The sequence below is a fragment of the Elephas maximus genome, chromosome 19 (assembly GCF_024166365.1).
Source record: "Elephas maximus indicus isolate mEleMax1 chromosome 19, mEleMax1 primary haplotype, whole genome shotgun sequence".
Taxonomy (NCBI): domain Eukaryota; kingdom Metazoa; phylum Chordata; class Mammalia; order Proboscidea; family Elephantidae; genus Elephas; species Elephas maximus.
Window position 1 is genome coordinate 34,753,482 of NC_064837.1, and position 14,220 is coordinate 34,767,701.

Below are 14,220 nucleotides of genomic sequence, written 5' to 3' on the forward strand. Positions count from 1 at the left end.
TGGAGCAACTGCAAATAAGCCTCCAGGACTCTGTTGTTGTTGGGTGCCAACAAGTCGATTCTGACTCACAGCAACCCCATGCAACACAGTAGAGCTGGCCCCATAGGGTTTTCTATGCTGTAATCTTCACGGGAACAGATCACCAGGTCTTTCTCCCATGAAACAGTAGGGTGGGTCTGAACCACCAACCTCATGGACTGCTGTTGTTAGGTGCTGTTGAGTTGGTTCCGACTCACAGCAACCCTATGTACAACAGAACAAGACACTGCCCGGTCCTGCTCCATCCTCACAATTATTGCTGTGCTTGACCCCATCGTTGCAGCCACTGTGTCAATCCACCTTATTGAGGGTCTTTGTTTTTTTTTTTTTTTATGTCCCTCTACTTTACCAAGCATGATGTCCTTCTCCAGGGATTGGTCCCTCAACATAACATGTCCAAAGTACATGAGACGAAGTCTCACCATACTCACTTCTAAGGAGCATTCTGACTGTACTTCTTCCAAGACAGATTTGTTTGTTTTTTTGGCAGTCCATGGTATATTCAATATTCTTCAGCAACACCATAATTCAAAGGCATCAATTCTTCTTCGGTCTTCCTTATTCATTGTCCAGCTTTAGCATGCATATGAGGTGACTGAAAGTACCATGGCTTGGGTTGGGTGCACCTTAATCCTCAGGGTGATATCTTTGCTTTCGAACACTTTAAAGAGGTCTTTTGCATCAGACTTGCCCAATGCAATACATCACTTGATTTCTTGACTGCTGCTTCAATGAGTGTTGATTGTGCATCCAAGTAAAATTAAATCCTGACAACTTCAATATTTCCTCCATTTATCATGATGTTGCTTATTGGTCCAGTTTCAAGGATTTTTGTTTTATGTTGAGGTGTAATACATACTGAAGGCTGTGGTCTCTGATCTTCATCAGTAAGTACTTCAAGTCCTCTTTACTTTCAGCAAGCAAAGCTGTGTCATTTGCATACTGCAGGTTGTTAATAAGTCTTCCTCCAGTCCTGATGCCACGTTCTTTTTCATTTAGTCCAGCTTCTCAGATTATTCGCTCAGCATATAGATTGAATAAGTATGTTGAAAGGATACAACCCTGAGGCACACCTTTCCTGATTTTAAAACACTGCAATATCCCTTTGTTCTGTTCAAACAACTGCTTCTTGGTCTATGTACAGGTTCCACATGAGCACAAGTAAATGTTTTGCAATTCCTATTCTTCACTATCCTATCCACAATTTCTTATGATCCACACAGATGAATGCTTTTGCTGTCAATAAAACACAGGTAAACATTTTTCTAGTATTCTCTTTCCGCCAAGATTCATCTGACATCAGCAATAATATCCCTCATTCCATGTGCTCTTCTGATTCCGACTAGAATTTCTGACAGCTCTCTGTTGATGTACTGCTGCAACCACTCTTGAATTACCTCCAGCAAAATTTTACTTCTATGTGATATTAACGATATTGTTCGATAATTTTCGCATTCTGTTGGGTCACCTTTCTTTGAAATGGGCACAAATATGGATCTCTTTCAGTCAGTTGGTCACGTAGCTGTCTTCCATATTTCCTGGCATAGACAAGTGAATGCTTCCAGTGTAGCGTCCATTTGTTGGAACATCTCAGTTGGTATTTTGTCAATACCTGGAGCCTTGTTTTTCCCCAATGCCTTCAGTGCAGCTTGGACTTCTTTCAGTACCACTGGTTCTTGATCATACACTACCTCCTGAAATGGTTGGATGTCCAGGACTCTACGATTCTCTATTTTGGGCTGGGCAAAAGGCCAGGTACTTGATATGCATTATTTCAATTAATCTTCACAAAAACCTAGGGAGGCAGGCATTAGAGTATGATTATTCCTATTTTCCAGATGAGGAAAGAAAAGCTTGAGAGGTTCAGCAATTTGCCCAAGGTCACTCTGCTAGAAAGGACCAGGATCAGAATTTGAATCATGTCCCCCACCCCAAGTGGATTCTTCAAGTCAAAGAGAAGTCTGAGCCCTCCAGGGCTTCAGGCAGAATGGCTCCCAGAGGAAGAGGCTAAACCCGATACTGTTGAGTCATTTAGAGGAAGAGGTTATGTCAACTAATTACAGTGCAAAACAAAGATGTCAGGGTGGGCTCAATGCTTCAGCCTTAAATTGAAGAAACAGGAGAAAAGAAATGAGGAGAGAGAATAACCTTACCCAGAAGGTGGGACAACTGGAAATTAGACACACACCAAGAGATATTTTTCAGTTCTTATTATACCTTCCTGCTATTTAGCTTTAAGGCTATAGTCAAACGTGGGGATACTTTTTTTCCTAAAGGAATCAAATTAAGAGCCATGTAAGCAAACTTCCAATTCGATGGCACCTAACAACAATAACAACAAGCAAAACTAATTAAGGCTACTTAATTTAGATGTTGCTCTTAAAGAAATACAATATACATGTTTATTCTATTAATACAGCAAATACTGAAAGAATTCATTTCTACCTTATGGTCCATTTGGTGGCATATCAACTTAGGGAGGGATGCCCAATGAAGACCAAATTGGTAATAAGAGACATATAATAGATGATATGTACAGGAGAGACACGAACAAAAAGAAAAGAAAGAGGCAAAAAAGGAGAGAGCAAAGGGAAGGGAGACCAAAGGAGGATGCTTAGTAATTTGGTTTCTGCCAGGGAGATAAACCACCAAAGTTGGGTTCCCAACTTCAGACGTGTGCAATTGGCTACATTTGAAAAACCTAGAGAAAACATTTTTTTGGTTGCTGTTTGCTTTTTTTTATTATGGATTTCACATCCTGAAGATTCTGGTTTTATAGGCCTTTGATGGGACTGAGAAATTCTAAGGAAACCAAATTTGGGGATCAGTCCGGATAGTCTCACTATTATCCATAGGGAAACCTATTATCCATGGGGAAACCCTGGTGGTGTAGTGGTTAAGTGCCACGGCTGTGAACCAAAGGGTCGGCAGTTCAAATCCGCCAGGCGCTCCTTGTAAACTCGATGGGTCAGTTCTACTCTGTCCTATATGGTCACTATGGGTCGGAGTCAACTCGACAGCACTAGGTTTGGGTTTCTTTTTTTTATTATTATCCATGGCGGAGCCCTGGAGGCACAGTGGTTAAGAACTTGGCTGCTAATCAAAAAGGTGGCAGTTTGAATCTACCAGCCACTCCTCGGAAACCCTATGGGGCAGTTCTACTGTCCTCTAGGATTGCTATGAATCGAAATCAACTCCATCGCAATGAGTTTGGTTTGGTTTATTGTCCGTGCCAGTTAGCTATTGTTCACAGCTCTTAATCTTTAAAATTTCTACTCTGAATGGAGGTGACAGTCCACACCCATGGAGTTGCTCTTAACTGCAGCAATGGTGGCCCAAACAGTCTCAATATTCTCCTCCCCATCTTTTACGTGCCTACTGAGCATTCGCCACACCATCCCCTCTTATGTACATGCCTCTGTGCCTTTGCACTTTTTCCCCGGAATTACCCTCTCCATCTACCAGTTTCTGCACATTTAAACCCTCCTCACCTCCAGTCTCAAAAAAACCCACCTTCTTTTGGTGCCTCTGCTAACCAAAAGATCAGCAGTTCTAATCTACCAGCTCCTTGGAAACCCTGTGGGGCAGTTCTACTGTCCTATAGGGTAGCTATGAGTCTGAATCTACTAGATGATCGACGGGTTTGGTCTGATTTTGGTTTGGTAATGACTCTAAACTCTTTCTACCTAGTCCTCTGGTTATTTACACATAGGCCTTTATCACTTCTATTCGAACTCTTAGGGGCAGGGTCTGTATCTTAACTCATCTGTACCTTCCAAAGGCCCTGCTATCTGTTGTTGAATGATTATTACCCGAAAGTAAAACAAAGCCAAGGTTGAGTTGTAGCCCCAGGCCAGAGGTTCCTCTTCTCTAGCTCAAAACAGGAATGTTTGCTCCAAGCCTATGCTCCCTCGCTCCAGGTACTCCCAACCAGAGCTCCTTGAGAAAACAAAACAAAATAAATTATCAGGATGGTCAATATTGCCTTAATTTAATTAATCTGATGTCAGATAAAACAAAGTAAGTCCACTATCTTCAATACAACCAAACTCAGCCACTGTTCACACCTGGAAGACCTTGTTTGAGCCTCCACAGCACCATTTGCCATATGGATGTCAGGCCACCCTTGCCTGGCAAGACAAGGGAACTCCAGGCACTAGAAGCTAATTTCACTCTGACCTGGCAACAGCAGCAGATTAACCAGTAAGCAAGGTATACATGAGGTTAATTGTGTTTACTTACTAATCTGTAGTATACAATTCCACATAGGTTTCACCATGCCTTTGAAGATGAAAAACAGGTGAAACTGTGAACTACAGATTAGTAGGTAAACACCAGTAAGCCCGTGCGTACCTTGCTCATTGCGTAACCCATCCCTGCCCAGCAATCTAGTTTCAGGTCAAGGCCACTAAAGTCTGGACACACTACATTCTCAGGACTACGGGGGAGGGGTGATGTTTTTGACTGCTCTGTCACTGATGGGGCGAGGGCACAAGTGTTGCCGGCTCAGCCAGGAAATAGGAGTGTGGGTTGCAACGTGGCACCACGCAGGCAGCACTCTCTTCTTTGCCTAGTATTGGGCCATTATGGGCTATTTAGAGTTTACCTCAGATGTTGGTATTTTTCTAGACTATACAGGAGTAGAAAGAGCCCTTGACCTGAGAATCAAAGAATATGGTTTATAGTCTCCTTTGCCCTAATTAGTGGTGTATTAAGGAAGTCCCTTTTGCCTATTTCAGCCTCAATGTTTATCTCTAAAATGTAACCTAAAATGGACTTTAATACCCCAATTGTACATATATCTAATTAATAGAAAATTATTAACTTAAAATTACAGGAATAAAAGGTTAGAGGATAAATAAAAAATTAGAGGATAAAAATCATAAGGTTAACACTGGAAAAAATTAGCATGCAGGGCCCTAGGCAGTTACTAAAATTAAGCCACAAATTTGGCTCTGTGCTCCCTGGCAGCCAATGCAAAAAGGGAAATATGATCAGTCATAAATTTCCAATAGTTCACAAAGAAAAAAGCATACCAGTTCCACCAAAGAAACAACGCTTTTCCTGACACTCAGTTCTGAAAGAAATTTCTCCCATGAATTTCTTAAAGTGGATACTGAGGTTGTACTTAAAATCGTCAACAATATAAATCTGTATAAGAAATACAGTAGCAAGTTACATAAAGCCTTTTCTGACAGTGCCTCTCCATGAAAGCAAAGGGCAGGACACAGGAGCTTATCTCAGTGAAAACCATTCTGGAAGGGTTGAGATAATACAGCCCAAGCATGCAGCTTTCAGCTGGCCTAGTTTAACCCAAGGATAAAACCAGGAATGGCCAGAGGAACAGGTAGACAGCATGTCCTTCCAAAAACTTCCGTAAATATTGCTTCTTCCAACTGGGTATTTGTTAAAAGTTGGGCAGCAATCAGTTTCCTATCAGATGATCTCTAAATTCCATTCTAGTTCTGATAGACCTAAGTGGCATTTTTGGTCTTCATTTACTTACAACTAATTCAAAATCTGGTCATTTTCCCCCTTTCTCTGCCCAATCCCAACTCAATGGATTGGGAACTCCTTCCAGCCAGAGAAGAGGGGTAATCCAATTATGAATATTAGTGTTGTTATTAAAAGCTAGCACTGAGTGCTTCTTATGTGCCAGGCTCTGTGCCAAGTGTTTACCCTGCATTCTCTCATTTAATCCTCCCATCAACCCTATGTTGTAGGAACTATCATTAGTTCCATTTTACTAATACGGAACAAAGATTTAGAGAATTTTAGTAAATTGCCCAAGGTCACAGAGCTAATTATACAAGTCTTTCTGATTCCAAAGTCCAGACGCTTGGCCCTGCCTACAGTGCCTCCTAGTATTAATGAAAGGAGACCTGGAGGCGCAGTGGTTAAGCGCTCAGATGCTAACCAAAAGATCAGCAGTTCAAATCCACCAGCCACTCTGCAGGAGAAAGATGTGACAGTCTGCTTCCATAAAAATTTACTGCCTTGGAAATTCTGTGGGGCAGTTCTACTCTGTCCTACAAGGGTCACTGTGAGTCAGAATCTACTGGATGGCAGTGGGGTTGGTTTTGAGGGCTTAGAATTAATGAGAGAAATGCTAATGTTTATCAGGAAAAAATAGTGAGGCCTAGAATAAGGTGACTGGGGAGGCCAGAGTTGCTTACTAACACCACGACCTCCACAACAACAAAAGCAATGGAGATTTTAGAGGGTTTGCGGGTCTGTAAAGGAAATAAAGCGATGGAAAATATGAAAAGCAGAATTTCAGAGAGAAAGTAATTCTAAGAGAACACTATCCCAATCCAAGGGAAGGGAGAAATTATCTTTTCCTCTCTTAAAAAAAATTTCCTACCCTAGACTGCTGCTTTTTATTCATTCATTCATTCATTCATTCAACCAACAGCATGTGTCCAGTGCCCACTCTATGCCAGGCACTGTCAGCAGGGACCAAAACACAAAAGCTCTCACTGGGCTTCCAATCTAGCAAATAAAACCACCAAAAAATCAAACCCATTGCCGCCCAGTCAATTTCAACTCATAGCAACCCCAAAGGACTGGGCAGAGCTGCCCCATGGGGTTTCCAAGGCTGTAATCTTTCAGGACACCAACTGCCAGATCTTTCTCCAGCTGAGCTGCTAGTGAGTTCGAACTGCTGACTGAGCACTTAACCACTGCATCACCAGGGCTCCTTTAGCAAACAAGTAGATAAGTAACATTTTCAGACAACATTAAAGTGCTTCAGAGAACATTAAGGGGTTTAATGGAGGTCTGATGAGGGGAGCAGCTGTTCTAGATAACTGGTCAGGAAAGCGCTCTCTGAGACCCTGGTGAGAGAAGGGGCCACAAAGAAAAACTTGGAGAAAGGGCATTTGGGAAGAGGAACTCCCAGTAGAAAGGCCCTGAGACAGGAACAAGCATGTCAGAAAGGACAACAGGGCTGGAGCAGAGAGGACAAGGTGAGGACTGGTCCGAGATGAGGTGGGAGAAACTGGGGGAGGTGGACAGGCAATGCCTATGGGGAAAGGAGTTGGGTTATGCCTGGAGGGCTATGGGAAGCCACTGGAAGGTTTCAAACAAAATATCACAATCTGATTTATGTTGTATAAGCCCTCAAGGCTGTATCCACAGCTGCCTGGGAAATTCAGGTAGGTGCAGTCCTTTAAGATTCAAGTTTGTACCACCTCTTGTTACAGATAATTGGGCCATTAAGGAAACTTCATGGAAAATATCAACTCCCATAAGGAAACCCTATGGGGCAGTTCCACCCTGTCCTACAGGGTTGCTATGAATTGATGGCATACAACAACCACCACCAAATACCTTTAGCCTGCAGGCCTTGATTTTTCCAATGCCTAGCTTTCCATCACTGAGGGGCTGAAGTTCAAAAAGGTGCTTCCTTTTCTAGAACTTTAAACCCTTTCATTCTAAAAGAGCACCTAGGGGTTTGGTTAACAAAGCCTAGTAAAATGCTAAAATAATTTACACACAGAACTAATCCCTTCATTTGAATCCCACCTGAACATCGTTCTTTGCTTTTTCTGTTCTTATTCCTTTGCCATCCTTTTGTTACTTTCTTTTTTCCATATGCTCAAAATTAAACATTCTAAATGTGAGCTGCCTGGTCAAAATGAACATTATTAAAGTTAATTTAAACAATCTCACGGTTAATGTTCCTAAATAAGGCACACCTTTGGCAAGAAGGATCCTAGTTAAATCCGAATTTGGATAATTTAGAGTCCTTTTTGAAGCTAAATTGCAGCTTTGACTAACTCAGAGAAATTTCTTCTACTAACATGTTTGGACATAGTCACTAAGAGAGAAAAATCTGATGTGTGGCTGCATCAGGTGTGTGTATGTTTGTGCTTGAAGGTAGAGATAACAGCCTCAGAAACTGGGTAATAAGACACACCTGCACACAGGAGCTGAGCACTCACAAAGGCAAAAAACCAGGACTAGGGTAGACAGGGAGGTGTGGGAACCTGTGTATCTACTTATCAACAACTGACAATATATAGGTCCCTGACTTCCCTCACTCAAAACAATGTCAGGAGCCTGCCCTTGCCTCAGGCCACATAGTCTGAAATATCCAGATATTAAAATAAACAAAATCAACCCTTTTCTTTTGCTGGCCAATTGTTAATACCCCAGGCACAATGACTGTGCCGCTGCCTCAAAACCATTAAAATCATTAAGATGTGTGAAAATTCACATCATCTATGAACTCATCAGCACTACTCATGCCCCCAATCCCCACGCACCTAGAAACAGTGGAACAGTACAGAACGGTGAACAGCAGCCCTCAAACAGGGTGAGGTGGGGTGGGAAGGGTGACTGTCTCTTAGGGCAGTTGAAAGCAAGCAGCACTATGTCCTTAGACTTTCCAAAGCCTTGGGTAGTGTGATTTGCAGCTGAATGATGGATCACGCACTTACACAGAGTGTAGGTCCCACACCTGACTAAGGCTTTGTATTTCATATTCAAGTTAATTGAATTTCATTGTTCATCGCTTCCAATTCTCACTAGAGCAGGGGTTTCTTATCAACCATCTGCATCACAATCTCTCGATCCCCTTATTAAAAACGCAGATTTCTGAGACCCACTGGACATAAACATCTCAGGAGCATCCTGACAAACTGCATTTTAAAACACTATTTGGGTTATCTTTACGCACACTTGTAAGTTTGAAGACCTCTGCCCTACAGCATTATTTCTTAAACTGTGGGCCATGACCCCTTTGGTCAGGAAATCAACTTAATGGGTCATGACCAATAGTTGATTTTTTTTAAGAGCACACTGCAGGTAGTAAGGGTAATTACTGTTTCCCGGAACTTTTATTTCAGTTGTGTACCTGTGTGCAGTGATGTAAAAACGTCTTACTATGAGTCCCAGCTAAAGCTTGAAAACCAGTCTCTTAGAGGGAAGAAAACCGTATTCTTATGGTATTTATTTTCCACTTTCCAGAATAACGAATAAACCGTGGACTACCAAAAGAGTGAACAAATCTGTCTTGGAAGGAGTATAGCCAGAATGCTCCCTAGAAGCGAGGATGGTGAGACTTCGTCTCACATTCTTTGGACATGTTATCAGGAGGGACCAGGCCTTGGAGAAGGGCATCATGCTTGGTAAAATAGAAGAAGACCCTCAATGAAACAGACTGACATGGTGCCTGCAACAATGGGCTTAAGCATAGCAATGATTGTGAGGATGGCACAGGAGTGAACAATGTTAGGTTCTGTTGTACACGGGATCACTACAAGTCAGACTGGACCCAGCAACAACCCCTAACCTCCAGCTTCTTGATTTTAGTTCAATCAAGCACAGAGATAACAAGACCATTCTGGAAATACTGTTAACTCCTAAACTGATAGGGCAAAGCCAAACGTAAGCAGGGGATGAGCCCGGGCCCCACTCCCCTCCTAAGACTCTATCATGGGGCTGGAGATAGGGGAGGTGCCAAAGTGAAGTTTGCACAGCTCCCCTAAGGCTGGACCTGCTCCCTCAGGAAAGAACTTGTAGCCACTCAGATCACAGTTAAGAAGAATGAAAATGTTCCTTATCAAAGGCAGGCAGGACTGAGCATTAAGTGCTAAGGAAATGACGGGAGGGATGGAAAGAAGTCAGATTAGGCCCACAGGTTAGGCAGGCCCTGTGGCAGTCACTAGGTAAAAGGAGAGTCAGGGAAGAGTGAATCCAAGCCCACTGATCACAGGCTCTGTAACCTCAGAATCAGAACCAAGCCCACCCACAGCCAGGGAGTTGTTACCTTGGGCAAGTCCCTTAACTTCTCCAGCCCCTTGCTGCTTTGCACCTCTGATGTTCTATGACCCAGTGGGGTACAGGGAAGCTGACAGCTCCCCTTCTGGCCCAATGCTCAGTGACAGGGAGCCCCATCCTGCATATCTTGCAGGACTAGAAGGTAGGAAGAGCAGGGGAAAAAGACAGTGGCTGTCTTGTCAGCCTTTAGACTCACCAGAAGTAAGGGCTCGCTGAAATAACCTCTCAGAACGCAAGGAGAGCAAGTCAACAAGGAAGGCAGGAAGCAAAAGTCCAGCAAAGCCCAGGAGCAGTTTCTTGTGCCATTCAACAGCAGTGAGGCTGTGGGAGGGTCAGCCACATACAGAACAGAGAAATCTGAAGACCATTCACTTTGCTTTTTAAACTCCTGTAGCTAAAAGGGTGAAGCCAGAGTTGGCAGAACCCTGAGCAAGAGGTCCAAAAGAACAGGTCTCGCCACTCCCAAGACCTGAGAAAAGAGAAAAGCCCACTACTTGGAGAAAGACACCCAGGGGAGGTCTGCGGCCGAACAGGGGAAATTTATGAGAAATAGTAAGAGGCCAGGGCTACCCCTCGCGCCAGTCCCTGGGAGGTACTCGCTGGAGAGGCCCCTACATTTTGCGCCCACCCCCTTGGCAAGGGCACCGGGGAGGCGCCGGGAAGCGGCCAGGCAAGAACTCGGCTGCGGTTACCTCGGCTCGGGCCCGGCGAAGCGCTCTCGGGAGTTTCGAGGGCGGCCAGTCCCCCAGAGGCGGGGCCTCGTGGGTGGCGTTCCCTGGTCCCAATTGGCTCCGGGGGACAGAAAGGGTCTGAAGCTCCCAGGCAGGCCCCCACGGAGTCCGAAGCCGCGAGGAAGAAGCCGAAAAGGGACCGGCCACCCTGTCTCCCCATGGTCCCCCGCCAAGCCGCGCACGGCAGACTTGCCCGGCCCTGCACACAGGTCCCCGGCCGCGACCCCGGGGCGGCGCAGCCTCCGTTCTCTCCGCGGGCCGCAGCCGGAGCCCGGCAGTGTTTGTAAACAAACCGGTCACGTGGCCCCGGCGGCCAGCTCCCCGCCCCCGGCCCCTGCCACCCCCATCGGGACCCTAAGCGGGGCCCCGCCACGACCGCGCAGGGTGGACGGCGCCTCGGGCTCCGCGGGACCCGGGCTGGGGAAGCCACCGGGCAGACACCCGCGCCGGGTGCCAGACGCCCGCGCTGTCAACGCGCCCCACGCCCACGCGCGCGCAGCCCGCACCGCGCGCCCGGCTCCCTCACCCGGCAGCAGGCTGCTCCGTCCCGCCAGCGCTGGGCTGGGTTCTGCGGGCGTGCGCAGCTGCAAAGGACCGCCCGGCTGGATCCCGGGCTTCGGGCGCGCTCTTAAAGCCACAGTCGTCGTCGCCGCCGCCACCGCCGCTGCCACCACTCTGCATCCCTCCGGGTCCGGGCCGGGGGCTGCCCCGTGACGGACGCGCCCCCGCGCCTATCCCCTCCGCTCGGCACATAGCAACACGTCGCGGGTTGGCCGGGCACGGCCGCAGCCCATCCACGCCGAGCCAATCAGCGAAGGACGGAACTCCGCCCCCTGCTTCCCCTACCTCCCACCCCCCACCCCTCTGCCCCGGCCGGGTGAGGGTGCTGGGAGTGGAGTGAGTGCCGGTCCGGCCCGGCAAGGGTCAGCCAGCGGGGTCTGGCCAAGCGGTGGATCTGGCTGGAGGAGCAGGGAAAAGGGTGGTGAGGATGGGTGGGCTCTCAGCGCCTGGGTGGAGCCTGTTTATTTGGGTTTCGGGTTTGTGCTCAGGTCAGGGCTGGAGTTTCAGAATGATTCCCAGAACCTGGGATTTGAGGAGGGGGCTGTTTATACTTCTATTTGGAGGGCCAAGATAGTAACCCTCCCCCCTTACACCTTAGCCATTCCTAACCCAGAGCCCTAAGTCCCCTGAAGAGGCCCTCAGGAACTGGGACAGTTGAATTTAATGAGATAGTGCCGGTCCAACCTGGCCCAGCCAGACCCTACTCAGAAGCAGGGCACTTCCCCTTTTCTCTGTTTTGCTAGTAACTTTGGCGAGTTAAAAGTAGGAAAGAGCCCATAGGGGAATTGGAAGGCACCTAGCTTCCTATTGCTGCTGACTTTCCAGGACTTTTAGAGGAAGAGAAGGTGGTTAGCTCCAGAGAGTAAAATGGTCAGAGTGACCAGAAAGGAGAAACTCACATTCTGGGTCAGTGAGGTGGTACTTTTCAAGGAAGGGAAGGTTAAAAATTAATCCTATGGTAGTCAGGAAATCCAGGGAGGTACCAGGTGGGTGAAGTAGGGCAGTGTCCCCAGCAGGAAAATGGGTCAATGTGAGAATGAATGCTGGCAGGGGCAGGTGAAGAGAGCCAGGTCCAGCCTTTACACTCAATGAACGTTCAAAGCTCCTGGTATTCTGCAATTCTACAGAGGAGTAAGAGTAACTTTCAGTAGGAAACCATGTTTTATTGAGCAGCCATCAGGATGTGAGGAGCCCTGGTGGCATGGCAGTTAAGTACTGGGCTGCTAACTGAAATGTTGGGAGTTTGGACCCACCAGCCACTCCACTGGAGAAAGATGTGGAAGTCTGCTTCTGGAAAGAATTCAGCCTTGGGAACCCTATGGGGCAGTTATACTCTGTGCTATAGGGTCACTATGAGTTGGAATCAACTACCCAGCAATGTGAGATGCTTCAGAGTTTGCCCCTGACTCCAACTCCCCTCCAAACACTGGTTTGCACATAGACTGGGGAGCCCAAGTGACAGAGAATGGTGCTGGGGTAGATCCCCAGGTGGCTCAAAACTTCACTCCTAACTCCATCCAGCTGTCTTTGAAAATACGTTTGACCAACCAAATTGTATTCAGTTAATATTCACTGGTGGGTGTGAATCCAGTCCCAATGTTAGTTTAAAACAAAACAAAATTCAGTACATCAGTTTCATGGTAGACATGCCTTTGATTTGCAGTTGCATTGTAAGAAGGAGCACCATGTCATTATTCACAGCTGAGAAATTTGAAGTCTAAAACAAGGGGAAACACCTGCTTTTCAAATAAGAATCATGAACAAGTGTTACACTAATCTAAGAAGATGCAAGAATTCCTTTGGAGTATCAAGAGCTTGGTTTCTAGTCCTGATCTGCGTCTTGGGCAGATTTCTTTGTCTCTCTAGGCCTTGGTCTCTGCATTTTAAAACAAGGAGGTTTGGATTAGGATGATCTCTAAAATCCCTTCTAGCTCTGAAATTCTAAGTAGGGCCAGAAAGTCAAACTTGTTATAATGTTTCAGCAATATTTTCCTAGTGAATATCTGTGTTGCCAGATCACCACTCCTGAACAGTAGATGCTGCATTGGTTTAACACCCTAGGATATTGGTATATTATGTAACAAGATTGGTGGCTACTCTTTCTGTTTAAATAAAAGATAATGTTAGCTAAGAAGGATGAGCCTGGTGCAACTGTTCAGAGGGAGATCTGAGGACCCCTGCAGGCCTGCTATATACATGCAGGGGACTGGAAGAGGCAGCCAGACGGGACCAGCACCAGGAAACAATAGAGCCAGTCCACTCAACAGAAGATAACTTATTCGACTTGATCATGCCTCCTCCCAGTCAAAAAGAGCTGAGCTTTGTGAGTTATTAAGCAGGAGGGTAGAAGTTGAAACGAAGTAATAGAAGCTGCTAGGGAACGCAAGAACCTTTAATTATCCCTAAATACACATTTACTCAGAGTCCCTGGGTGGTATAGACAATTAAGCACTGGGCTACTAACTGAAAGATTGGTGGTTCAAACCCACCTAGCAGCATGATGGAAGAAAGCCCTGGCAGTCTGCTTTCATGAAGATTACAGCCAAGAAAGCCTTATGGAGCAGTTCTACTCTGTAACACGCATGGTCACCATGAGTTGGACTCAGTGATAATGGGTTTGGTTTTTGTTTAGGGCTAGAAAGAAATGTAGGAAGAGACATAAGCAAATTTGTTCAGATTTAGCCAGTTTTTTTAAGCTCTTGACAGTAAACATTTGGGAGGTTCCTGGCCTCACAGACGGGTTATTAGCCTGGCTCCCTCTCTCCTCTGTGTGAGGCCAAATTCATTCATTCCTAATGCCGTCACAGCCATTCTTTTCCAGCTCATGTTTCCACTGTTGCCACATGGTACTACTACTCCTATGAAGAAGGTCTCTTTCTGTACTCAACCACTCGTAGCTTTTGACATGATTAACTATATCTTCTTTCCTTCATCCCCACAATAACCTATCAGCACATCCTGTTAGCTCCACTTCAAAAATATATCTTTGCTCTAAACATGTTTGTCTCTACTGTCCACCTTGGTCTGAGCCACCAACATCTCTTGCTTAGAGTAAGCAACAGCCTCCAACTTATCTCCCTGCTACCAATCCATTCTCTACACA

The 14,220-nt window shown here is 45.9% G+C and overlaps 1 protein-coding gene across 4 annotated transcripts in view; it reads right to left on the reverse strand.

Moving 5' to 3' along the window:
• YPEL2 (yippee like 2) overlaps window positions 1-11,293 on the reverse strand; it is a 65,822-nt gene extending 54,529 nt beyond the window's left edge. Inside the window, exons 1-2 of one of the 4 annotated variants that reach the window (XM_049859105.1) lie at window positions 10,518-10,852; window positions 471-1,834 (exon numbers count right to left, since the gene is read on the reverse strand). The gene's annotated coding sequence lies outside the window, so the exon portion shown is untranslated. Of the gene's footprint in view, window positions 1-470; window positions 2,340-10,517; window positions 10,853-11,082 lie in introns of those variants that run through there. The other 3 variants (XM_049859102.1, XM_049859104.1, XM_049859103.1) reach the window with 3 other exon arrangements.
• Window positions 11,294-14,220: the final 2,927 nt, after the last annotated feature.